At 40.7% G+C, this 12054-nt stretch overlaps 1 non-coding gene across 1 annotated transcript; it reads right to left on the bottom strand.

Annotated features, from left to right (window-relative positions):
- Positions 1-11377: 11377 nt before the first annotated feature.
- Positions 11378-11484, bottom strand: LOC145168190 (small nucleolar RNA R71). Its single transcript, XR_013741761.1, has one exon. It is a non-coding gene; the product is annotated as a small nucleolar RNA R71 (small nucleolar RNA).
- Positions 11485-12054: the final 570 nt, after the last annotated feature.

The following is a 12054-nucleotide window of genomic DNA, read 5'->3' as shown; positions in this document are numbered from 1 at the left end:
CTCTACGCTAAAAGTATACTTTCAAAAATATAAGTATTTTTATAAAAAGTATACGAGCATGCATACATAACATAATTCGTGTCGCTAGTAGAACAGAATAAAAGTATTTGGATATTGGAACGATGCGGTTAAACCTGGGCAGTTATGTAAGCATGTCTAGGGTGAATATAGCCTGATCAACTATATTCAGTCGAGACATGACCAACATGTGCTTGGGAGTGACTGTGGTATTACAGCAGGCCTAAAAACTTACCAAAATCATCCCACATAAAATACTATAGGAGTATTTTAGAGCCAAACTCAGTATACAGATTCATTTCAAGTATTGCTACCTCTTCCTCCTTAAGCGATAACTTGCTTGCATTAGTAACCTTTTTGTGGTTATTGCTTGGTAGAACACTTTTGTTATCAGGATGAGATATATCTTGTTTCATATATCTTGAGGACTTACCATCCTCTTCTTCCTGATTGTTTCTAGAGAAAGATGCCTCCACGACCAAGACCCATCAGAAGAAACGACAACACTCCGCCACCACCACCACCCCCTCAGTTCGACCCCCTCATGTTTCAGGCAGCAGTTACAGCCGCCGTGACTGCAGCAATGGCACAAGTGAATGCTGGTGGGGCTGGAGGTGGAACCGACCCACAGAGACAAGATGGAAGTCAGGGACATCAAAAGGAGTGTTCCTACAAGGACTTCATGACTGCAAAACCCAAGTCCTTCGACGGAAATGGAGGTGTCATCGCTCTGACTCGATGGTTCGAGAAGATCGAATCCATCTTCAAAATATGCTCCTGTTCCGAAACAAACAAGGTGAAGTTCGCCGCCTGCACTTTCACCGACAGAGCTTTGACCTGGTGGAATGGTCGAGTCAAAACCCTAACCCTGCCGGTGGCTGATGTCATGGGTTGGGAAAGACTGAAGGAACTCATGCTTGCGGAATACTGCCCGAGGGGCGAAGTGCAAAAGTTGGAGCACGAACTCTGGAATTTGAAGATGAAGGGTTTTGACATCGCTGCATACACCGCGAGATTCTGTGATCTGGCTCTCCTCTGTCCGGGAATGGTCACCCCAGAAAGCAAGAAAATCGAGAGGTAAATTTGGGGACTAACCCAACCAACCAAAGGAAATGTCTTGGCTGCGAGGCCGGCCACATTTGAGAGCGCCAAGGATCTGGCTCAGACTCTGATCGATCATGGAATCGATCTGGATGAGTCATCAGCAGTCGCTGAGCCGCAAAAGGAGAGTGGTGAGAAGAATAAGAAATTCTGGAACAAACGCAAGGGTCATTCTTTGCAGGAGCCCTCCAAGAAACAACAAACAGTGGCAGTTCATGCTGTTACTGCTCCTGCTGCTGCTCCAGCTACTGTCCCAACCACCCAATCTCCTACCGGTGGTTATGCTGGAAAACTACCCATGTGCAACAAGTGTAACTTCCATCATCACGGACCCTGCCGTGAGTTGAATTGCAACAGCTGTGGAAAGAAGGGAAACACAGCTCGATACTGCAAGGTGCCAACCCAACCAACCAACCAGGCTGCGGGAGCGGGTGCTGGTCAAGCTTGTTATGGATGTGGAGAGGTTGGGCACTTCAGGAGAAACTGCCCCAAGGCAACAACTGGTGGCAATACAGGAAGAGTTCTGGCGATGGGCCAGGAGGAAGCGGTCGCTGATCCTACCATTATTACGGGTACGTTCCTCCTTGACAACTCTCATGCATGCATTCTTTTCGATTCTGGTGCGGAGAGGAGTTTTGTTAGTCATGCATTCAAACACCTAATCAAATGTAAATCCCAACCTTTAACCAAAACGTTCACCGTCGAGATGGCTAACGGAAAGAAAGAGAGCGCTAACGACATATTCTTAGGCTGTACTCTTACCCTAGACAATTACTCCATTCCCATCGACCTTATGCCTGTGTCCATCAAGAGCTTCGATGTCATTATCGGCATGGACTGGTTGAGTTCCAATCGTGCTGATATTCTTTGCTTCGAGAAGGCTATTTGTCTCAATCTTCCCTCTGGCGAAACCCTTATGATTTACGGTGATAAGCTCAGTTCGAACCTCCGTATCATTTCGTGCATCAAAGCTTAGAAGTACATGCGGAAGGAATGTCATACGTTTCTAGCTCATGTTGTTGATGAGACACAAAAGGGTAAAGACCTCGAGAGCATCCCCGAAGTCTGCAACTTTACTGATGTCTTCCCTGAGGATCTCCCATGAATCCCTCCCGAGCGTCAAGTCGAGTTTCGTATTGACTTAATCCCCGGAGCTACTCCTGTAGCTAAGTCTCCTTACCGTTTAGCGCCAGCAGAAATGCAAGAGCTATCCAGCCAGCTCAATGAGCAAATCAGCAAGGGATTTATAAGACCGAGTTCTTCACCCTGGGGAGCTCCGATCTTATTCGTGAAAAAGAAAGATGGATCCTTTCGGATGTGAATTGACTACCGAGAGTTGAATAAGCTGACCATCAAGAACCGTTATCCCTTACCCCGGATCTACGATCTCTTCGACCAACTTCAGGGAGCCAGCTATTTTTCGAAGATAGATCTAAGATCAGGATACCATCAGTTGCGGGTTCATGAGAATGATGTGCCCAAAACAGCATTCCGAACTCGCTATGGACACTACGAGTTTGTAGTAATGCCCTTTGGTCTGACCAACGCACCGACAGTATTCATGGACCTGATGAATCGGGTGTGCCTCCCTTTCTTAGACAAGTTCGTGATTGTGTTCATCGACGATATACTTGTCTATTCGCGGAGTTAGGATGATCATAAACAGCACTTAAGGCAGGTGTTGGAAACATTAAGGGAAGAAAAGCTATACGCGAAATTTTCGAAGTGCGAATTCTGGATCAGGAAGGTAAATTTCCTCGGTCACGTGGTTAGCAAGGAAGGCATACACGTGGACCCTCCAAAGATCAAAGCGATAGAGAATTGGCCTGCACCAAAGACACCCACAGAAATCCGTCAATTCTTGGGTCTCGCGGGCTATTATCGCCGGTTTATTCAGAATTTCTCCAAAATCGCAAAGCCTTTAACTACCCTGACACAAAAAGGTGTAACCTTTAGTTGGGGAGTCAAGCAAGACATTGCGTTTCAAACATTGAAGAAGGCCATATGCAGCGCACCTATCTTGTCCCTGCCCGAAGGGACGGAAGACTTCGTGGTCTATTGTGATGCATCCAATCAGGGCCTAGGTTGTGTGCTCATGCAACGAGGAAAGGTTATCGCCTACGCCTCGAGGCAGTTAAAAACGCACGAGGTCAATTACACAACTCACGATCTAGAGTTGGGAGCAGTGGTCTTTGCGTTAAAGATCTGGAGACACTATCTCTATGGAACCAAGTGCACTATCTTCACCGACCATAAGAGCTTGCAACTTATTTTTGATCAAACGGAGTTAAACATGAGACATCGGCGATGGGTAGAGCTACTCAGTGACTACGAGTGCGAAATTCGCTATCATCCCGGCAAGGCCAATGTGGTAGCAGATGCCCTCAGTCGAAAGGAGTATTAAGGACGTAAGGTAAAGGCACTAACAATGACCATCCATTCCCATTTGTCCGTGCAACTCAGAGAGGCTCAGGTGGAAGCTTTGAAAGCAGAGAACGTGGCGAATGAATCACTGCGAGGAATGGACAAGAACTTGGAGCTTAAGGGAAACGGAGTGTACTACTTCATGAACCGGATCTGGACCCCAAAGTACGGTGGTTACAGAGAAGTTGTCATGAACGAAGCTCATAAGTCTAAATACTCCGTTCACCCAGGTTCCGATAAGATGTATCTGGATCTCAAACAACTCTATTGGTAGCCAAACATGAAAGCGGAAATTGCTACTTTCGTGAGCAAGTGCCTGACTTGTGCCAAGCTAAAAGTAGAATATCAAAAGCCCTCAGGTTTACTTCAGCAGCCGGAAATACCTGAATGGAAGTGGGAAAGGATAACCATGGATTTTATCACCAAGTTACCCAGATCTCCGAGTGGGCACGACGCCATTTGGGTAATTGTTGATCGGTTGACAAAATCCGCCCACTTCCTACCAATCAAAGAAAACTTCAAGATGGAGAGACTCGCCCGAATATACCTTCGAGAAATAGTTCGCCTTCATGGTGTACCTGCATCCATTATCTCCGATCGAGATAGCAGGTTTACATCGAGGTTCTGGCAGTCACTACAGAAGGCTCTTGGAACTAAGTTGGATATGAGCACGGCTTATCATCCACAGACTGATGGACAGAGTGAGAGAACAATTCAGACATTGGAAGACATGTTGAGAGCCTGCGTCATCGACTTCGGCGCGTCATGGGACACTCATCTTCCTTTGGTTGAATTTTCCTACAACAACAACTACCATACCAGCATCAAGGTTGCGCCGTTTGAAGCCCTCTATGGCCGTAAGTGCAGATCCCCTCTGTGCTAGGCTGAGGTGGGTGACACGCAGCTAGCCAGGGGTCAAGTCCCCGACAGTACTCTCACTGGTCCTGAGATCATCCGAGAGACAATTGAGAAGATTGTACAAATCCGGGAACGACTGAAAGCCTCGCGAGATAGACAAAAGAGCTACGCCGATAAGAGACGAAAACCCTTGGAGTTCCAGGTTGGTGACCGCGTCCTTCTGAAGGTCTCACCCTGGAAAGGCATGATACGCTTTGGGAAGCGTGGAAAGCTAAACCCAAGGTACATTGGACCGTTTGAGATCCTTGCTAGGATCGGTCCCGTGGCATACAAACTCCAGTTACCACGGGAGCTCAGCAACATCCATCCTGTCTTCCACGTATCGAACCTAAAGAAGTGTCTGTCCGATGAGACACTTGTGATTCCTCTCGACGAGATTGAAATCAACGAGAACCTCAACTTTGTGGAAGAACCGGTCGAAGTCATGGACAGAGAGATCAAACGAACGAAACAAAGTCGCATCCCGATAGTGAAGGTTCGCTGGAGTGCCAAGCGGGGACCTGAATTCACTTCGGAGCGCGAGGATCAAATGAAACAGAAATATCCGCATCTCTTTCTAAATCCTTGATTTGTATTATATGCTCGAATTTAGGGACGAAATTCCCTCTAACGGGGGGATGATGTGACAACCCGAAATTTCTTTCGTTCAAATCGTTAAAAATAAATCCATTTGGAATTTATTTCTGCTCATGCTGTCATTATTTTGAGCTTAATTAAATATTCTAGGCTCGGTCCAATTCAGTTTTGGGTTCAAAAACGAGGTTTCTAAGTCAAAGCACAGTATCCGGGCCAAACACCCCCTTCCAGAGGAGTTTACGGCCGCAAACTCAGTTTACGACTGTAAACCCTGTTTACGACCGTAAACCTTGTTCACGGCCGTAAACCCCCACCACCCCCTTGGCCGAAAACTCACCCCTATATAAGGGATGAGTGGCCTTCATTTCACACTCTACACACTCTAAAGGCTTTCTCTCTCTACTCTCTCTCTCTACCTTCATCGAAAATTCTTCAAGATCTTCAAGTTGTAAGTGTTTTTCACCTCTAATAGTTGCTTCATTCCTTTTATCTAGTGGTAAATCCATGTTCCTATCTCATTAAATCTCATCTTTGTCTAGATTTTCTCTCTCACCAAGAACACCAAGAACACACACTAGTTCTTGGTGGCTAAAAACCTCATTCCAAGCCTCTTACAGTAAGTAACTACTCCCTATGCTTGACATCTGCTAGAAACTTTGGATTTTCACCTAAAAATCGACCCAAAAGACATGAACACGAAGGGTTTACGGCCGTAAACCCTGTGTACGGCCGTACACCCCTCATTAGCCGTAAACCCTAGTAATTGGTCAAAGATTGACCTTAAACACCCCTTTTAGCTATGCACGAGGCTTAGAACACTTCCAAGAGGTTAGAAAGGACCTTGAATCACCGAAAATCACACCTTTCACCAAGTGTTTACGGCCGTAAACACATGGGCCGTAAACCCACAGGCCGTAAACCCATAGGCCGTCAACCCATGGACCGCAAACACTTGGGCCGCAAACTTGTGGGCCGTGAACCCTGTTGGGCCGCAAACCCCTGACCGTACACTCCTGATTACGGCCGCAAGCTCCCCATCTTCAATCGCATGTGATTCTAACACTTAGTTTCAAGTGTTTCCTAGTCCCTAAGGTGGTTTCTTTCCATTACAAATTGAGTTACATATGTTAATAGGATCCACTTGCGTACGAAACATAGGTTGACACTCAGCATCCGCACCGACCTTACGCTCGGATCTTACGTCAAACTGTGAGTTCATACCCCTACATTTTCCGTATTTTTAATGTTTTCAGGGGGGGGAATACAAGCTAAACATAAATGTTTTCAAAACTTATGCAAATCTCATACTTTAACCCTTTTGTACTGTGTTGAGCATAATGGATGTTTTCACTAAAATTGCATAGTTTTCTGGACACGCTATTCACTACGTTATGCATGAAAACTATAATCGGTATAGTTTGTGATTTTTCTAAACATAACAAGTACATAAACTTTCACTGTTAAACATATGTACTAACACAGAAATAGTTTACAGTTTACCTCACTATTTTATCATAGTATTCATAAGTGTAATTATCACTCCATATGGTATACATACGGATTTTCACTATGGTAGAACGCTACTACACTACATGTAAACAAGATTGTACGATACTGTGAGGCGCTACTTCAATACTGTACCCTTAGGTATACAGGGATAAATCCTATCATAGTATAACCAGAGTCTCCTGGAGGGAGAGCGTGAGATTTTTGAATAGATCTATTCGGGACTGACAATCCCACACCTGGACTGCTAGCTACAGTTAGGTGGGCACGCCTGGGGTGTACAAATGTCATTTAACTCGACGCATGCAGAACGTTGGAAAGGTCTCTAGTCATATCAAGCATGGTTATACGACTCACATTATGTATAAATCATCTTTAGTTTACAACCTGGCACTCTTCAACAGTTTTATTTATACTAAATAGAACTAATACACACTACAACTGGAGGACTTTCAGAGTTTTTCAAACAGAACTGAACATATAATGGTATCACGTACGAAATACTTATACCTCATGATTAGCATTAGCTAGTCACATGAAGTATTATTTTCGCATATCACTATAGTTTTCAGTAATGAACATTCATGGTTATATACAAGATCTGCAAACATTACATTTTTAGTAAAGAAAATATCGGATTTTCTTGGGAACATACAGTTATTCATGGTTTTATACAGAATTGCAAACACTACATTTTCACAAAGAAATATATCGGATTTTCTTGAAACTATACGAACACTTTTACGAGCTCATCAAGTTTTCATTACAAAATACCGCTTATGAACTCACCAGCTTTATGCTGATATTTTCAAACTGCTTGTATCCTCAGGAAATCAGTAGACAGGTACTTGCTGGATTTTTGAGAAGCTGGAGTAATAAGAGTTTTATGTCTATACTTTACAAAGCTAGTTGATGTAATCCAAACAAGTATCAGACAAAGTTTCAAACTGATGTAAACATTTTTATTTAAGTATTCAGTATAATGGTTGTGTTGCTATGATTGCTATTATTCATTGGTTGTGATGCTACACATGACGTCCTCCACCCCAGAACGTTTCCGCCATTCTGGTTTTGGGGTGTGACATATTCCTACAAAAATCTTAGAACAGGAATAACATAAGCAAAATAAACAAAAACATGAACATCAAAAACAGAAATATTAGAATTTTATTAATGGATAGGATAAATTTAAAAATTCATGTCAGGTTTTGATTTATATTATAATTTCATGTTAGCTTTTGATTTATATTATAAACCAAAAAACCATTTCCAAATTAGCAGTTAATATGGATATGGGCACATTGTTGTTCAAATGGCATACATGAATTTCTAAATAAAGTTGGTTGTATGTGAAAAAATGATTGTTCTTTATGCAATTATGCTGTAATTAAACTATATATGAATATAAAAACCTCACTGAGTTCGACTAAATTGATCATTCAAATGGCAGATGATGTAGTAGTTGGAACTGATTAAGCAATATTTCGCCTTCATCTCGTCGACAAAGAGCTTCGCATAGATGAACAGTCAATAAAGCTTAAAATTAAGACAATATAACAACAAAAATGCAGCATGGGAAAAAGATGGTGCCTTAATTTGGCTTATTTCACCTTTTTGAAGACGAATTCACTCTTTTTATCCACCATACTTCATGAGATGGCATACATTGTTGGTTCCCTGCAAAAAAATGAAGAGGTTGGGATGAGTGTATGAGATAGGAAAAAGAAATAGAGGTGGCTTGTTTTTTAAGGAGGAGAAAAAGAGAGACGGTGGTTGTGAAAAAAAAGGCAAATTCAACATCGAGATTAAGTTTACATGGGTAGAAATGAGGAGTAATCTTTGTGTGCATGTTAGAAGCGTATTTTTGAAGCTCTAGGCTTTTCTGCGTTGCCCCTAAACGGTTCATAAAAGAGATAAGGCGGAGATTGCGGTTTGGGGAGGGATTGACAGAAACGGGAGGTAACGCCGACTGAGGTCGTGGCGGCAGGTAGTAACTTCGACAACTTGTAATGACGTTCGTGGTGGTGGTAATGATAGGAGGTAGGTAGAGGGAGGGGATGGGATTATAGAGGTAAGATGCGAGGAGGGAGATTTTATATGAAGTGTATTTTCTATGGTTGATAAATTCAAGTAGAAGGATATAAGGAATTAACTGATTCGAATTAGTTGGATATGAAGGAATTGATCGATTCAAATGTGAAGATAAGAAGAGATAAAAGGTAAAAATGGGAAAGATAAAGAGCCATGTCGAATAAGATATCTATGCATTAGTTAATTGCACTTTCAGTTTAAACATTTGTAAGATTTAAATTATAATATTATTATATTCATGGGTTGTTGTACTTTTAGCTTTACGGTTTGGATATCTTAAATCTATTTTTAGAAATAGTAAGGTTTGTATAATAATATAGTAATATATATATATATATATATATATATATATATATATATATATATATATATATATATATATATATATATATATATATATATAGAGAGAGAGAGAGAGAGAGAGAGAAAGAGAGAGAGAGAGAGAGAGCTAGTGATATTGCCATATTTACACATGTTTTTAGGCAATATTTACTTATATTTTTATTAATATTGTGGTTATATGCGTTGAATAATGGTACTTATAAGGTTAAAATATATATTGCAGCTAAATAGAAGACATTTTGAAGAAAATGGACTAAAAGCGTCAAAAGATGGAACTTTGGAAGATGAAGACTTAAAAAAATAAAAATCCAGCGAATTCACGTACTCACGACGTGAATATTTAGGATTCACGACGTGAGTTAGACTTTTCCAGAAGATAAACATCGTGGAGGAGGAATCCTTGTAGAACACGGATATCTACTGTATTCACGTCGTGAGACATACTCATTCACGACGTGAGAGCGAATTTTATGATAACTATATATTCTCTTGATCATTACGACTTGAAAAACTTTTGGCTGATTTGGAGAGTTCCTAGAGACGAAAATTAAAGAGTTCAAAGGCCTGGAAATTGGTTTCAACACCAAGGAAGAAGGAAGAGTTCATTATTAGCTTTATCGTTTGGTACATTTAGCATGCTTTTAAATATGACTTGTGTTTGTTTATTTTCTAGAATGTCCAGCTAAATCTAGCTGCTTCTGTTAGCTAGATGAAGCTGGAACTCATGGTTTTAATACTTTAGTTTTGATTTACTTGGTGGTTATGACTTGTGTTTGATTGATTGAACCTAACATGTTTGATTTAATATTTGATTGCTTTAAATTCTTGTTCTGTGTAGTTAGTGAATATGAATCTGCATGAATTTGAATACCTAATAATTCAGTTAACACTGGGTTATTAGAGCTAAGATCAAACCAATCTTAGATAAGTAATTGAACCATTAAATTAAGCTGTGTTAGAGAACTCATATTATGACCATACATGTGTTTTTCAAATCAATCTTACATGGCTCCAATTCCATTTAATAATTGATTCTGTGTTAACTATTGTGTGACCATACATAGATTTACATGAATTAATTAATGTTAGTAAATTTAGAACTGAATTGCTAATACTATCTAAATTGGTAACCAACAGTAATTGTCATAACTAATTTATAAACCATTGAGGGAAAGCGGATTCGAACTAACAGAAGTGTTTGTTAATTGATTGAATTCGTGTTAAAGAATTAAGTTCTTCTAAACTTTCAAAATTAGATAAAACCCCTTCCTTTATTAGAAAATTAGGTTAATTTAATAGTAGGTAGATTAATTAGTTAAAACCGTTCCCTGTGATCGACGCCCGACTTGCCCGACTATTCTATAATTTGACTAGGTACACTGCCAAGGTGAAATTTAGTTAGTTAAGTTAGTTAGGTTATAAATATAAAATTAGGTATAGCTAGATAGGTATAATTTGCACGCATCAAGTTTTTGGCGCCGTTGCCGGGGAACGGCTTATTTAATCTTTGATTTATTTGCTTTAAATTAATCGATCCTTTTTGTGGGGTAAAACCTGCAAAAAGTTATTTTTAGTTTAGTTTATTTTCTTCCAGTACTTAATTCACGACGTGATCTTTATTGGCTCACGATGTGAATTCGGTAATTTCCATTTTTCTTTGTTTTTCTATTTTAGTTCAGTTTTACATTTTTATTTTTGTTTATTTTGCAGAAGTTCATGACCAGAGGCTCTAACACACCTTTGGTGCCACCACTTGAAGATCTAGAGTCAACCCTTCACAAGAAGACGGATAAGAACGCAGGAGTGAGCGAAACACCAAAAAATCATCTTTCAAAGACCCCAAGTCAGTATTTGGAAAGAAGTCGGGAAAGAAAGTGGGAGAGTCGAGTACATCATCAAAGGACAAAAGCAAGATAGAAAGCTTTGAGCAAGATCCCAATCCAAAGGATACCGAATATGATATTGAGCCTGAATTTGCATTACATAGAAGTGAATCTGAAGACGAGTCTGATAACGAGATGGCGGATATTGCGGATATGTCCATGGGAGCTTACAAAAAGCGAATTAGAAATGATGCTGGTCCTAGCCTAATACAACCTGCAATTCCTGCAACTGCCCCATTCGAACTGAAAGGACACATCCTTGCTGCACTAAGGGATGTACCATTTTTTGAAAAGGATCATGAGGATGCTTACAAGCATTTGGATGAAGTAAATGACATAGCAGATTATTTCAATATCCTAAATGTTCCAAGAGAGACAGTCTTGTTGAGGATGCTACCAGTCACTTTTAAAGGAGCTGCTAAAGACTGGCTAAAGGCACTACCACTCGGTGCAATCACTACTTGGGCCCAAATGCACGAACAATTTTTAGATCATTTTGTCCACCTTCCAAGATAGCTAAACTCAAAAAGGCAATAGCAAATTTTGAGCAAAATTCGGGCGAGTCACTTTATGAGGCATGGGAGCGCTATAAGGGATTGTTGAGAAATTGTCCTCAAAATGACCTCAATATACAACAAGAAGTGTCAATATTTTATGATGGTGTTAATGTCATGACAAGGCAACTCCTTGATTCTCAAGGACCACTTACTAAGAAAAATCTGGGGGAAGTTAAGGAGTTAGTTGAAGAATTTGCAAAGCATTCTCGTGAGTACCACAATCCAAGAAATGAGGGAGTTAAAGGAAGCGGGGGTGGAAATTCTGTAGACATGGCTGCTGTAATGGCCATGCTGGATATAATGGACAGGAGAATGAAAAAAATGGATCAGACAATACATGCTATAAGAGTTGGATGTGAAAGGTGTAATGGTCCACACTTGACTAAGGATTGCAACTTAGATGATAATGGGTTTAAAAAGGCTCAAGTTTGTTATTCGAGTGGGGATAAATATGATGAAGATTGGAGAAAACCAAATAAGGAGTGGCTGCCATATGACGAATACAAGAAGCAAAAAGAAGAAAAATATAAGCAGATAGGCCGAGGCTTCTACCAAAAAGAGCAACCACCAGCCGAGAAGAAAGTTAATTTCGAAAACATGCTGACCCGATTTATGGAAGCTTCCGAGAAAAGGCATGA

Source organism: Lactuca virosa, chromosome 3, assembly GCF_052849685.1.
Source record: "Lactuca virosa cultivar CGN04683 chromosome 3, Lactuca_virosa_CGN04683_v6, whole genome shotgun sequence".
Classification (NCBI taxonomy): Eukaryota; Viridiplantae; Streptophyta; class Magnoliopsida; order Asterales; family Asteraceae; genus Lactuca; species Lactuca virosa.
The sequence above is the reverse complement of the archived record's forward strand: the minus strand, read 5'-3'. Positions and strand labels throughout refer to the sequence as shown.